The sequence below is a fragment of the Diabrotica virgifera genome, chromosome 7 (genome assembly GCF_917563875.1).
Source record: "Diabrotica virgifera virgifera chromosome 7, PGI_DIABVI_V3a".
NCBI lineage: Eukaryota > Metazoa > Arthropoda > Insecta > Coleoptera > Chrysomelidae > Diabrotica > Diabrotica virgifera.
Window position 1 is genome coordinate 173,249,682 of NC_065449.1, and position 12,355 is coordinate 173,262,036.

The following is a 12,355-nucleotide window of genomic DNA, read 5'->3' on the forward strand; positions in this document are numbered from 1 at the left end:
AGAAATGGTTACTATCCCCTTTTGTGGAAAGTGACACAAATCATCTTAATGCCCAGGTAATTCCACAGGCCATTCTACAAGCCATTCTACAGGCAGGCCTGTAGAAGGCGTTAAGTCCTATAGACCTATCAGTCTATATAATATAGTGATATCAAAGGTTCTGTAAAACTACTACTTGATAGATTGCAGCCAATCATCGTGAAACAGAAGCTAAACATTAAGTGACAGTTTGGATTTAGACAACAACATGCTACCACTGAGCAAATTCACCGAGTCTGCAATTCGATAAACAAAGCCTAGAAGAGAGGAAATACTGTTCTGCACCTTTTTGGATGTCTTGTAGGGTTTTGATAAAGTCTGGCACACTGGCCTGCTATACAAAATAAGACAAGTCCTTCCTCTCAAATACTTTCTAATGCTCAAGCCTTATCTTTCCGACCGCCATTTACTTGTAAAAGTAAAAGCTTAGTGCACTAAATTATATCTACTCAAAGCTGGAAAACCTTAGGGTACTGTCCTTGGACCAGTTCTTCGTCTACTCTACATAGCAGATTTTCCTCCAAGAAAAAACTTCATCACAGCTACATATTGCACCTAAGCTCAAAGAGTGTCATAAGTCAAAAAAGCAAAGTTTCGAGAAAACGACGTTTAAAGTTTTCGACCTGGATCCCGCATACAACAAAAAAGGTGGTAAATAGCAAGCTGAAAATTTGTTAATAGCTTAACGGTGTCTAGGCGGACAAACTTTGATGTATGGGAACACTGAAATAGGGGAAGTTTTAATTGTGGAACAGATTAAAAATTTTGAACGTCAGACTACGAAAACGTTCCATTCTGATATAACTGGTATATATTGCCACCCTGGGAGCTAAGGGTGGTATTCTGACAGGTTCTTTTCAATGTTAAGCAGATAAGGGAGAATGAACCACCTTTATTCGACGAACACCAAGTTTATTCTGATCTCTCATTTTATTATTCTTGATAATCAATGTGGGTTATTGCAATCATACACGGGTAGTTTATTAAACACCCGTGGCTCAGGAATTAGCACACAATATTTAGAAAAACAATGGAACATTTGGTTACTTGCTATTTCACAATTTGACCCAGTTCAATATTGAATATTATTTTATATCTATTAATTAATTTTATAAAATTTTATTCTCTCTTATTACAGCACATCATCCACCCTACGGTTAAAGATTTTTTTTATTATCTGATTTACGAAATGAAAAAAATTTTAATATGTATTTATAAATCTACAAAAATCTTTATAGGTGTGTTCACTAACAAAAATATTTTTTATACTTCGGTCAAAATTGTGTCAAATTATACGGACCTATCCAAATAAAAAGGAAACTATGTACAAGCTCGCTTATTTTACACTTTCACTTTTATACAAACATTAAATCCAAATATAAATATACATAATTTACAAACACTAACTTTAATAATGTAAAATATTTTCTATTCTTACATAATTCCTTTTCTATATAACTCGCGAAATTCTACACTCAGAAATTATATTTTATACTTTACTTTAACTCTAATATTTGAAAAGAAATTACAACTTAAACTCTTAAAATCTGTTAACTCTGTTAATTCTCACTCTGTTACTAGACTTTTATCAGACAATTCTTTTGATGGTCTCAAATTTTTACATATTCTATTAAAAATTCTCTCTTCTTTCTTCTTCTTCTTCTTCTTGTCTGGTACTTCACAATAATTAAATATTTCTTCAGTTTCTTTATATTTAGTACTTTCTTTATAGTGTATTATTAAACATAATTCTTCTTCATATTTCTTAATTATTTCATTTATAACAAAGTAGAAAAACTCGAAGAGGTACCACAAAGTTTTTTATTTAATAAAAAGTCATATTTTTTCGCGAGAGGAAACGCGAAAGGACGCGTTTCGGCTCTGCACGAGCCATCATCAGCTTAAGTACAGGAACATGTAGACGTAGAAGAAAATGTAGAATGAAGAACATGTAGAAGAAAACAAAGGACTGACCAGGAAGAGGAAGGAGAAAGAATCAACTAGTTAACATTGTATGTTAAAAGATGCACACACTTCATCATTATTGGATGAGTTATTTATAGCATTTTGTTCTTATTAAACTACAAAATATTGTAGAACTTCTGCATGTATAGGAACCATCATGTGAACAGATCTATCCGGTGTCATGCCTGATTTGTTCATATGATGGTTCCTCTACATGCAGAAGTTCTACAATATTTTGTAGTTTAATAAGAACAAAATGCTATAAATAGTTCATCCAATAATGATGAAGTGTGTGCATCTTTTTACATACAATGTTAACTAGTTGATTCTCTCTCCTTCCTGTTTCTGGTGAGTCCTTTATTTTCTATGTTCCTGTACTTAAACTGTTCCACAATTAAAACTTCCCCTGTTCCAGTGATCCCGTACATCAAATTTGTCGACACCGTTAAGCTTTTAACAAATTTTCAGCTTACTATTAATCAACTTTTTTTTGGTACTCGGGATCCAGGCCTATTTGTCCTACAACATTTTCGGGTTTAATTCAAAAACTATTAAAATTAGAATAATAACTATTTTAGTCAGTTACAATGGTTTCTGAAGCTCTATAAAATAGCGTATTGAGTATATTAAAAATATTTAAAAAAAATATTTTTTTTGAGTTGTGACACTATTCAGATAAAATAACGAAAAATTGACAAAATATTATTTATCAAAAGTGACACTTGCAGTACAGAATATAATATCAATATTATTATCTGGTTAACAGACATACTTTTTAATTATGTTACTTATAAAAGTAACAATATTAGACACAAAATACTGCAAAAAGAAAGGTAAATAAATGATAAATGTGTCATTTTTCTTGAGCACATACGCAGATTGTTTTGAATAAAATAATCACATATCATACTGTATTAGCCAGTGGCGGTTCTAGACCAAAAAACTGGGGGGAAAGGGAACACAACCGGTGAATAAACAAGATAGCATGCCTTTTTAACGAAGATTATAGTACAAAAGTCCTGTAAAAATTGCTCCCTACCCCGGGCTAGAACCGCCACTGGTCTTAACTCGACAAACGACGTTTTATACACATCTTCGATGGACAAATGCTTTGTACAAGTCGATATGTGACATTGTTTGTGTTCGGTGCCTCGTTGATTTTGGATAATTGTATTATGACACTAGTGTCATCTAACCATACCAAAGTGGACAGAACATCTGTTATTAAGGAAAATTTTAAGGGTAAGATGCATTGTAAATTTATTTTATAACCTTTACCTGTGTTACCTATTTTTTTGGAGTTTATTGGTTTGTAGAAAATTTTTTTGGGTTTTTTTTTGTGTAAAATTTTTGAGTAAATATGGCGACTAGGTTTAAGGTAGAGCATTTGTTGACTGGAGAGTTGGAGTATGAGTTAAGAAGTAGAGGAGTATTGGTTCCTGACACAGTAGAGTTAAAGAGATCAGTTTTACGTGGTGCTTTAAGTCAGGAGGCTTCTAATCGGAGTGTTTTAGATCCTACAGTGTGTGATTATGCTTTAGAGAAAGCAGGTATTGTAGCTACAGTTGAGGATTTAGTAGGTAAGGTAGTTAAATTTTGTGGAGGTGTTAGAGATCCAGAGTATGGTAGGCTATTGTCTAGGTTGAGTCATGTTACAGGTCGGATTCAAAATTGTACGAGTAATGAAGATGAGAAGGAGGCTGAAAGGAAAGCATTTTTGTGTCAAGTCTTAGGTTTAGAAGGAGATTTGGAACTTAAGGTACATCCTAATCCCCCTGCACAGTCAACACCTGTCTCTTTTGCTACTAATCAGTTTACCTATTCGAAACCTTATTCGATACACAAACTAGGTCTGACTTTTGATGGTGAGTCTGAGGAAAATTCTGTTGTAAATTTCTTAGAGAAATTAGAATGTTTGAGATTATCTCGAGGTATTTCCGAAGCTGAACTATTAGCATCTGCAGGGGATTTATTTGTTGGAGTTGCTTTTACCTGGTATCTTAATAATAGATCTTCTTTTGTTGATCGGAGTGATCTGGTGAAGCAGTTAAAGCTTGAGTTTTTGCCATATAACTATCAAGAGGACTTGTTAGATGAAATTCGTGCAAGGAAACAAGAAAGTAGGGAACCTGTGTCTCTTTTTGTTAATTCGATGCAACGTTTATTTGACCGGTTGGAAACAAAGTTAGATGAGGCAACGATGGTGAAGTATATTCGTCGTAATCTTTTGCCAAAGTTCATGCAGTCGTTAGCTTTAGTAGATATCTCTTCAGTAGCAGAATTAAAGGTTAAGTGTCGACGATTAGAAGAATCGTTTGATTTAACTGAAGCTTCTAGTAGTTCGTATCGTCCTAGGAATGATATGGAGTCCAACGTTAGTGCTCGATCTTCAGATACCCGGACTTTCCGTCCTATCCGTCAACAAATAAATGCTGTTACGTCCAATAACAGGAAGCCAGGCTGTTGGAATTGTGGAGGAGGTCATTTTTTTGTTCAGTGTACACTCCCCTTAAAAATGTTTTGTTATGGTTGCGGACTTCCTGGAGTTATTAAGCCTAGGTGTAAGGTTTGTTCAAAAAACGAGTATGGCAGGGGCGATGTGCAGGCTCACGACGTCCCTCTAGCTACAAACAACCCATCGTCAAACGGTCCTTCTCAAAGCACCGACAAATCTCGCAAAAAGGGGTCCCATACAAAAACGTCTCCATCAAAAGACAAATAAAACACTTGTCAACTCGTCGTCCATCATCTGTTAGGTTTAGTAAGACGTCCAAGGATGAGTGGTGTTCTTGGCTTCAAGTTGTGAAAAAATTTTGTTGTGCAGATGTTTCGTTACCTTTGTCTATGAGTACTCTGTTGTTTAAGAAGGAGCATGATAATCGTCCTTATATCACTGTGAGTGTACTAAATAAGGAAGTTTCTGCTTTAATTGATAGTGGTTCGAACATCTCAGTTTTAGGTTTTGGATATAAAAAGTTGATGGACGCGGATGTTTTACAGTTTTCTTGTCTGGAAGGTGTTGCAGTTACCACTGCTGATGGCCAGGTTCAGAATGTTAATGGTTGTATTGATATTCCAGTATTAGTTTCAGGAATTAGCAAGGTTATTATATTCTTTGTTATTCCAACTGTCACATGTCCTATTATTTTGGGAATGGATTTTTTGCGCTTATTTAAGGTTCAGTTAGATTTCTCCCTAAATTCTTTTGATGTGTCGTCTCTCTCGCTTATGGTTGTGAATACAATTACGGATTTTTCACGGTTGTCGGATTTGCAGAAAAGTCAGTTAAAGTTAGTCTTGGATCAGTTCAAAGAGATTGGACCTGAAGATCGTCTTGGTCGAACACATTTGTTGAAGCACACTATAGATACTGGTGATTCACCACCTTTTAAGCAACGTCAATATCCATTGTCAGTGGCTATGCAGGATCATTTGTATACAGAAGTTGATAACATGCTTAAGTTGGGGATAATTGAGGAAAGTCATTCTAGTTATTCTTCACCAATATGGTTAGTTAAGAAATCTGACGATACATATCGAATTTGCTTTGATGGTCGTAAATTAAATTCTTTAACAGTTAATAAGGATGCTTTTCCCTTACCATTAATTGATACCATTTTAAGTAAACTTCGAGACACAAAATATATTTCTTCAATTGACCTTAAACAGGCATTCTATCAAATTCCGTTGGATGAAGGATCTAAATGCAAAACTGCATTTGCTGTGCATCAGAAGGGATTATTTCACTTCAATGTTATGCCATTTGGTTTAGTGTCTGCACCACAGACAATGTGTAGATTGATGGATTTAGTTTTGGGTCCTGCGTTTGATCAGTATGTGTTTTGGTATTTAGACGATATTATTGTTGTTACTCCTACATTTGAAAAACATTTAGAAATTTTGAGTCAGGTTAGAGAACGGTTGAAGGCTGCCAACCTTACTGTTAATTATAAGAAGTGCAATTTTTGTCGACCTCCGTTGAAGTATTTAGGTTACATCGTAGATGATAAGGGGCTTCGTACCGATCCAGAAAAGGTTTCAGTTATTTGTGATTTTCCTACCCCTAGAACTACTACTCAGGTTCGTAGATTAACTGGTATGATTGGGTATTATCGTCGGTTTATTGCAGATTATTCTTCTTTGGCTACCCCAATTACGAATTTGTTGAAAGATCGGAAAAAAGGACAATCTATTGAATGGACATCAGAAGCTGAGGAAGCTTTTACTCGCATCAAGTCGTCGCTCACCACCGCGCCTGTTTTAAGTAGCCCTGATTTTCAGAAACCGTTCTTTTTGATGTGAGATGCTAGTGATTTTGGTGTTGGTTGTGTTATTTTTCAACTTGAAGATGGGTTGGAGCATCCAATTGCGTATACTAGCAAGAAATTCAATAAGTGTCAAAGAAATTATACTACTACGGAGAAAGAGTTAATGGCTGTGTTACATGGGGTGGAACATTTTCGTTATTTTTTGGAAGGTCGACATTTCACTGTCTTTACTGATCATTCATCGTTAGTGTGGCTGCATAACATGAAAAATCCGTCACCAAGATTAGCTCGTTGGATTGTTCGTTTAGCGCAGTATGATTTTACTATAAATCATCGTAAGGGTTCAAGTAACGTGGTAGCTGATTGTCTTTCTCGTATTCATGATGTCAATGTTCTGGATTTATCGTTATTGAAACCAGACTCGTGGTATAAACGAATGGTTACTCGAGTGTCAAGTGATCCTGAGAAGTATCCTACATTTAAGGTAGAAAATGGTGTGTTATACAAGCATATTTTTAACCGTTTCGAACCTTTGTCTAATGCTTCGAATTGGAAAATTGTCGTTCCTTTCTTGAACCGTAGAGAAATCATTTCAAAATTCCACGATGATCCCACAGCTGCACATTTTGGAGTGTACAAAACTTTAGGTAGAGTACTGGAGTTATATTATTGGCCGAATATGCGACGAACCATTTATAATTATGTTAGGAAATGTGAGGTATGTGCAGCTTGTAAAGTTGACAATCTTCCACAGGCAGGTTTGTTAGGGTCCTATAGGAATATTAATTTTCCATTTCAAATGAGGATGTTAGGAAGCGAATTCATAATTCGTATGTCAGATCGAGTCAGAGGTATAATTTGCGAAAACGAAATGTACAGTTTCATGTGGGCCATGCTGTTTGGAAACGGAATTTTACGCAGTCTAGTAAGGTGGATTTTGTTGCAGCGAAGCTGAATAAGAAGTATATTCCTTGTGTGGTTAGTAAGGTAGTGTCTCCAGTTATTTATGAAATGAAATCGAGGGATGGTAAAAATTTAGGTCATTGGCATATTAAAGATTTAAAGGCTGATACAAGTAGAGTAGAGTCAGAGTCAGAGTCGTCCTCTGATTCCTCCGAGTCATCCGTTGAGTCGGATCAAAATTAGATGTGACTTTTGTGTTATAAGGACGTACGGAATGCACTTCATAAGTATGTACTTTCATTTAGTATTGGGATGTAAATCCACTTTAGCGTTATGTTACTTATTGCATTGTTTTGGTCAGGGTTGAGTAAATTTAAGGTAACACTTCCTGTATTCCTATATTTCCCTACAATGCATCTTTTCCTGATTATGTATATTATTTAATATCTACCTTTATGTTGTACTATATATACTTACATGAGTTAACATGATAATAGTCAGTCTAATTAACTATTAATTTGATGCTTAATGTAAAATGTTTTAAACACACTTATTTGTTATATTTTAGGTACCTTTTAGTTAACCTTTGAATGGTGTGTTATGAATCAGTTTAGGTATGCATTTTTATTTTTTTTAGTAATTAGATTGTGCGAACTGGACTGTCATTATAGTGGACGCATTATAAGGATGGTTGTGATTGGTGTTGTGCGAACTAGTCTCTTTATAGTGGACGCATTGTAAGGATGACTGTGATTGGTACGAAACCATGGTAGTAGAATACTTGTTATGGTATGTATAGTGTATACGTATAGAAGGTATGAGATTTTTCTTTTGGATATTGAGATTTTTCGGTTTGGTGTAGTGTGTATGGTGTCGGTAGTGAAAGATCTATCCGCATGCCCATAATTTCAGTTTTGAATGTGACCTTGTCAGTAGTTGTAACGGATGAAAGACTCCTAGTCTACGTGATGATCACGTTCTTGTCAGGTTTTTCTGTACAGTATTTTGCATACGTTTTGAATGTGGTTTTGTCAGTGCAAGTATCGGATGCAAGACTCCTAGCGTACGTGACGATCACATTATTGTGAACAAGTATATATTTATCAGCTTATTTAGTTGAGAATTTTTAGGTTTAGGTAAGCTTGTTTATATTGCCATATTGATTTTGACGTTTATATTCTCGATTTAGACCATTTACCGATTTTGACGTTTTGTAGTACCGATTGTGACGTAGTTTGTTAGTCCTCTTTTGTATATTAAGTAAAACTTAATATCTGGGTTTAATTTTTTTAGTAAGAATGTTTGTATTGGTAAGCTTATATTTGACATATATTGTTAGGTTTTGTGCTTCCTTAACGTATACTAGGATGAGTAGGTTCGGTGGTTGTTTTCTTGTAGTGTCGAAGTTATTGTAGTAGTGGCTATGCATGATAGAAGGGAGGAAATTATGTTTGAATTTTCAAACCACTTCATTGGTGATCGTTCCTGTATTGAGTGTCATATGTCTGTGGTTCCAGTATCCAGTGGTACACGAAGAAGGGTTAGGGTGGTAATGCGAATCCCACTCGCCAGCGACTTGTATGTTTAACATTGATATATGGTTATATATATATTATATATATAACCATTGGCTTTATGGTGTTTGTGCCGAGTTGTCCATTGGTGGTAGTTGTGAGTTTTCTTTCCTTTTATTCTCTATAGTTTTCCTTTCGGCGTGTGAGGGGAGAGTTTACCGGATTTGCTTGGTTCAACAAGTTCCCTTGATTAATTTCTATTGTACACATGGTTTGGTTTAGTGGTCAATTGTCACCTCTATTCATGAAGAGTGAAGGTTGCGTTAAGTTTGAAATCGTGTTTCTCTTTTTTGATATATATTGAGGTTGAGACATGTTGTGGTATGTAGATGTGATCATATATAGTTTTTGAGATATGTTGAGTTTGAGATATGTTGAAGTTGAAATATGTTGAGGTTGAGATATGCTGTGACATATAGATATTAGATCATATATGGGGGATGAATTTGTGCGTCTGTTGGGTATGTCAGTGTTTGTATAAGTGCGGTTTGATAAGATCACCTTACCCTCTCTTAAAAGACTGAATATTATTGTGTTTTTTTTTATTAAATTTAAGTTTGATTTTGAGTAACTTGGATATTGCCATGTTCTTTGACCAGTTAGTAAACTTAGGGTTGTGTGTGTTAGAGAAGTAAATGTCCTATTAAAAAATTTTTAGCAAGCTGCAAAATTTTTTTTCGGGGGTTTTGGGAGTGTGTTACAATTAATGTAAACATTAATGTAACATGTATAATTTGTGTTTAAGTTTAATTTCAAACTTCTCAAAATATTTGTCACATTTTCAAATTTTATTTACCCGTTGTGGGCATAGTAGGCACGGCCGATTTTCGTCGATTAACTGGTTCCGTAAATAGATCGAAATAAATTATTTTAAACAATTTTATTTTGAGCTTTAGTTGTTCAGTATGTGTTAGCTGCTCAAAGGCGATTGTAAGTACTTACTTCCAGCTTCGTTTTTCCTTCATTAAGGTAATTTTTTCTCTTTCGTTTTTTTTTAGAGAAATCGCCAATCAGGTTAGGGCGTGTGGCCTGTCTTTTGAGGCTGAATTAAAGCTTAAATTGCCTAATCCTCTGGATGTTACTGATCAAAGTAGTCTAAGATAAACCCTTATTATTAAGGATTTCTGGAGCTTTTCATAGGATGTCAGATTTTTGGTTTGGTTTATTCCCGGTGTCCCGATATAGAGGAGCACGTTCCGTAGGATTTGGGTTATTAGGATGAATATGGACTTCATGGTCTAGTTCCGGAGTGAGCACGTATTTTATGGTTGGACGAGTTCACATTTTTTGTTTGGAGTATGGCAATGTCAAAGTTAAGTACATAGTGTTTTAATCTTAAGAACTATTTGGGAATTTAACTTGAATTCGACTACAAATTATTTTAAATATTTATAGCTGTTCTGGGCCCTAGATGCGTTAAGCATAGTGGTACATTTTTCTTATTAAGTTAATTTTTTTGTATCGGGTGACCAGGCGAGAAATTATCCGATAATTTTTTTTCCTGGTCATTAACAAGCGATTCAAAGGTCCAAGATACATTTATAACGAACAACCTTGTAATTAAGTTCGTTAGTATAGAAAGATTTGTAAATTTTTGAATTAAATTATTTGATCTGTTTTCTTTGTAACTTTTGATTGATCCTTCAGGAATTTATATAAAATAAAATAGAGTTTATTTTCTTTCAATAAATATATTCTTAGATTTGGTTATGAAGGTACGTTGTTTTATTTTATGTTTTATTTTATGTTTTATTTAATACACCCCAGGACGTATCTTGTTCGATGGTGATCCATACACCGTAAATACTCTTTCTTTTTTGTTTGGGTTTTGCTATTTAGTTTTTTTTAGTAGGTACCTTGATGGTATTCCCAGGGTACAGTTATTGTAATAAGTAAGTGAATACCTGGCGCCCTATAGAGTATTTATTGGTGGATGATTCATTTTCGAACCTCCTAAGAAAGAAGCAATTTCCTTAGGAGAATACTCCCCTTGAAGATTGAAGAGGTCTCAGTGAAATTTTAGTTTCAAAGCCGGAGCTTTAATTTTTTTGCACTTTTGAGTAGTAAATTTTCTTGTACCTTCACAGTATTTTTTATTCTGTAACACTCTGAAAACATCTTTAGACAGGCTTTGGACGAATTACAAGATGGTATTGATGTAAATGGCCAACTTGTAGACATGTAGACGATACAGTATTGCTGGTAGATAGTGCGCAGGAGCTCCAAAGGATGACAGATAATGTTATAGAAACCTCTAACAAATACGCCCTAAAACTAAATTGCAAGAAGCCAAAAATAATTATCATTAGTAAGAACACCAACATAAACGCCCACATTACAATGAACGACACACCTTTAAAAAAAGTGGAAAAATATGCTATTTGGGCTGCAGTATTAAGGATACTTGGGATCATAGCTAAGAAATAGAGACTCATATTGAAAAAGCCGCAAGCCCTTTTTTTAAGTATCAACATAAGCATTATAATAATTCTTAGATGTGACGTCTTTAGTGTCCTCTACGGAGTAGAAAGGTGAAGCATTTGAAACGTGGTGCCACCGACGTATGTTGAGGGTCTCATATATACACCACAAGACTAACACAAATATTCTCCATAGGCTAAGAAAAGACAGAAATTATTAACATGACGGCTAACCCTATTTCTTTTGCATTTTCTTTAAGCTCCACATAAAGTTCTTTAATGTTTCTTGTGGTTCTTTCCATCAAGTTTACATCATACAATTACATTATAATATACTTAGACCTATTAAAAAATACCTAAAGTTTTTGGGTTAATGAACATTTTTATTATAACATATTCCATAAGTCGGGACATAATATATTAACAACAGTTGGTGACAGCGCATCTCCCTGTTTTAGCCTTTAGTTAACTGTAATGGATCTGTCAATTGATTTACAACTCGTACTTGCGCTTCTGTGTGAGTCATGTTGGCTTGAACTAACTTTACCGATTTGCTTGTTATACCAAATCCACGAATAATTAAATAATATATTTTATCTCTATTTACGTTATTAACCTTCCGATGACCAACCTTTTTTTGTTACACGGATGACCAAGGGGGGAAAAATGACCCCAGGTCAAAAATGTCAAAAATGACAATTAACAAAAAAATTAAGTTTTTTTTTTGTTTTTTATTTTTTTTTTATGGCATGGACTTTATGTCATTCAGCCAGTTACAACATGAGTATTAGTGTCATGTATAGTGTGTATGTTGAGTAAGTGCCTTATTACTTTGCAAACTCAACGTCATTAGCGTAAAACTACTAGGAATTACATATAATAGACGATATTTTACTAAACATCAACTTCAGAATATATTTTTTATTCGTAAAATATAGGGAATTTTTTTTATTTCACAATATGAGGATATCTAGAATGATATTAAAGTCAAATAAAAAAATAATGAGTTAAAAATTGAAAATACTTTTTAATTTATTAAAGAAAAACATACGCTGGGGTCACAATTTCCCCTGCTTGGTCATCCGAAGGTTAAAGGCTGGTCGAAAATCTACAAAGATTTGGTAGACATCTATCTCGTGCACCCAGGCTTTAGCTGATATTTGTTGTACGTTGAATAGCTGGTCAT